Source organism: Cervus elaphus, chromosome X, assembly GCF_910594005.1.
Source record: "Cervus elaphus chromosome X, mCerEla1.1, whole genome shotgun sequence".
NCBI classification, from domain to species: Eukaryota; Metazoa; Chordata; class Mammalia; order Artiodactyla; family Cervidae; genus Cervus; species Cervus elaphus.
The window spans coordinates 50537915-50540776 of NC_057848.1; the positions used below are offsets into that span (position 1 = coordinate 50537915).

The 2862-nt window shown below is 36.1% G+C and overlaps 1 pseudogene; it reads left to right on the plus strand.

The window, feature by feature from the left end:
* The first annotated feature begins 464 nt into the window (after window positions 1-464).
* LOC122690288 lies at window positions 465-1951 on the plus strand (annotated as a pseudogene).
* Window positions 1952-2862: the final 911 nt, after the last annotated feature.

Consider the following 2862-nt stretch of genomic DNA (forward strand, 5'->3'; position numbering starts at 1 on the left):
CTGTGGTCTGGGGCAGGTTCACCCTCAACCCTGGGATCTTCACAGTGGTTGTCTTTTCTATGGATAGTTGCTAGTTGGTCTTCGTGTGAAGAGGACTGAAGCCAGAAACATCTTATATCACCATCATGATCCAGATAGATAGGTTTGTTTGTTTTTTTAACCACTAGTACTTGGCTTGACTAGTATGTGGCAGGATATAATCTGAATCAAAACAAAAGAAAAGGTAAAAATAGTTGATAAAAGTACTTGGGCAGGAATTTAATTTTAATTACAATGGATGATCTTTAGCAGTGAATTATCTAAGACAAATGGAGGCAGCTTCCACATAAACAGTAAATAAACATATTTGTGTAAAATCCAACTTGTTGCATTAACATACAATTTGATGGAATGCTTTCCCAACATGCAAATGTATCCATCAAATAGTGTTGCACCTCAGTTAATGAACTTAATATGCTCTCCAGATGTGTAAGCAAATGTAATGGTCAAAGTCAAGAACCCTAAAGACAGACTTCCATAGTTTGAACTTCCTTATGCTACTTACTATGTGTGTGATTTCAAGAAAGTTACTCCACATCTCCTTGCCTCACTTTTCCTCAACTCTAAAGTGAAGTTGATAAAAGTAATATCTACCTCAAAGGGTTATTGAGATAATTACATTAGTTTATATATAGGGAACTTACAAAGTGTTTGAAATATACTCAGAATTAGCATTATTTCTTATTCTTAGTTACACACTTGAAGTGAATTTTTTATAAGAAAGATACTATTAGGTTGGTACAAACATAATTGTGATTTTTGCAATGTTGAAATTTGCCATTCAATATTGGAATACATTCTTAATAAATATGGTTATGTTATACATCATTTTAATGCACATTTCTTGCTTTATTTTTTTTGCTAATGATTTATCACTTGCTGTTTATATTTATTTTGAACTATGGAAATGATGTTAAAAAACAAGTGGTTTTCTTATTCAAGTTCAAAATGGTTCATAAAGTAGTGGAGACAACTCCTAACATCAACAATGCATGTGGCCCAGGAACTACTAATAAACGTACAATGCAGTGGTGGTTCAAGAAGTTTTGCAAAGGAGGTGAGAGTCTTGAAGATAAGGAGCACAGTGGCCAGTCATCAGAAGTTGGTAATGACAATTGAGAGCCATCACCAAAGCTGATTCTCTTAAAACCACACGAAAATTTGCATAAGAACTCAGTGTTGACCATTCTATGTTCATTCAGCATTTGAAGCAAATTGGAAAGGTGAAAAAGCTTAATAAGTGGGTGCCTCATGAGCTGACCCAAAATAAAAAAAAAAAAATACATCATTGTAAAGTGTCATTTTCTCTTATTCTATGCAACAACAACAAACTATTTCTCGAGTGGATTGTGAGATGTGACAATAAGTAGATTTTATATAACCAGTGATGACCAGCTCAGTGGTTGGACCAAGAAGCTCCAAAGCATTTCCCAAAGCCAAACGTGCATCAAGAAAAAGGTCATGGTCACTGTTTGGCGGTCTGCTGCCCATCTGATCCATCACAGCTTTCTGAATCCTGGTGAAATCATTACATCTGAGAAGTATGCTCAGCAAATCAGTGAGATGCACTGAAAACTACAGCCAGCTTTATTCAACAGAAAGGGCCCAATTCTTATCTGTAACAACACCCAACAGCATATTGCACAATCAATGCTAAAAGTTGGATGAATTGGGCTGTGAAGTTTTGTTTCATCTGCCATATTTACCTGACCTCTCACCAGCTGACTACCACTTCTTCAAGCATCTTGACAACCTTTCACAGAGAAAACGTTTCTACAACCAGCAGGATGTAGAAAATGCTTTCCAAGTATTCATCAAATGTCAAAGCACAGACTTTTATGCTACAGGAATAAACCAATTTATTTCTCATTGGCAAAAATGTATTTATTGTAATGGTTCCTATTTTGATTAATAAAGATGCATTTGAACCTAGTTATAATGATTTTAAATTCACCGTCCAAAACTGCAATCACTTTTGGACCAACCTAAGAAACATTTGTTTTCTAGTTCCATGGAAAATTGGAAAAAAATTGAAATCTTAAAATAAGGTAAAAAGTGATCATGGTTTCAATTGATACATAAGAATGAATTTCTTTCCATCAATGTAACAAAACTTTAGGAAACGCAAGGCCTCTCTTATTGATGAAGACAACACATTGCCACCTATTGTGAATGGTTTAGATCTGTGCTATCCAATATAGTAGCTACTAACAACATGTGGGTTTCCCAGGTGGCTCAGTGGGTAAAGAATCTGCCTGCAGTGCAGGAGACACAGGAGACATGGGTTTGATTCCTGGGTCAATAAAATCCCCTGGAGGAGGGCATGGCAACCCATCCCAGTGTTCTTGCCTTCCCATAGACAGAGGAGCCTGGCGGGCTACAGTCCACAGGTTCGCAAAGAGTTGGACACAACTGAAGCGACTGAGCACAACAACTAGTGGTATTGAACATTTGCAATGTGACTAGTCAAAACTGAGATGTGCTGTAAGGGTAAAATACACACTGGATTTTGAAGACTTTAGTGTAAAGGTAAAAGGAAGTTAAAATAGCTTATTAATATTTTATATACATTAAAAATTGAAATAATATTTTGGACATATTGGGTTAAACATATTAATAAAATTAATCACAACTGTTTCTTTTTTACTTTTGTACCATGGCTACTATAAAATTTTAAGTTACACATGGGCTTGCATTGTATTTCTGTTGAACAGCAGTGGCTCTAGATCCTTGCTACTCCAAGTGTGGTCTTTGGACCAACCACACCACCCAGGAATTTGTTAGCAATTCTGAGTCTCCAGCTTTTGTCCTAGGCCACTAGAG